This window comes from Phytophthora infestans, genomic scaffold, assembly GCF_000142945.1.
Source record: "Phytophthora infestans T30-4 supercont1.75 genomic scaffold, whole genome shotgun sequence".
NCBI classification, from domain to species: Eukaryota; Oomycota; class Peronosporomycetes; order Peronosporales; family Peronosporaceae; genus Phytophthora; species Phytophthora infestans.
Window position 1 is genome coordinate 104075 of NW_003303684.1, and position 479 is coordinate 104553.

Here is a 479-nt window from a genome sequence, read left to right on the forward strand (position 1 = left end):
TGGCCAATGATGGATTCGAACCCACACCAGTGCCTTAAACTGGCGCCTTAGACCGCTCGGCCAATTGACCACCTTACGCAAACCACAACCCTCGCGCAAACAAAAAACGCCATTCGCCAACACACCACAGCTCACAAGCCACGCGCCACACGCAGTTAAACGAACCATGCAGCACACCACCTGTCTTGGACGACTCGCCTCCGCCACCGCTTGCCTCACTCCGTCTTCACCCACCCAAGACTTGACTGATCTGATGTCGTCCATTTTCATGAGCCTGCCAAACGCTGTGTTGGCCTGTCACACGGTCGCACTTCCTCCTCATGCTCACATACGTCTACCCTATTCGGGAAAGTACTGCTTCGTTTTATTACGTCTGGTGTTTTGGCCATTTCGGAGCGCGTGCCAACGAACAGGAGCCAGCTTCGATGCTTGGTCTCGGCACTGTCCAAACCACGCGAGCAAGCGCCCTTACAGTAATA

At 54.7% G+C, this 479-nt stretch overlaps 1 non-coding gene across 1 annotated transcript; it reads right to left on the reverse strand.

Moving 5' to 3' along the window:
• PITG_30311 lies at positions 1 to 70 on the reverse strand. The gene has a single exon. It is a non-coding gene; the product is annotated as a tRNA-Leu (tRNA).
• Positions 71 to 479: the final 409 nt, after the last annotated feature.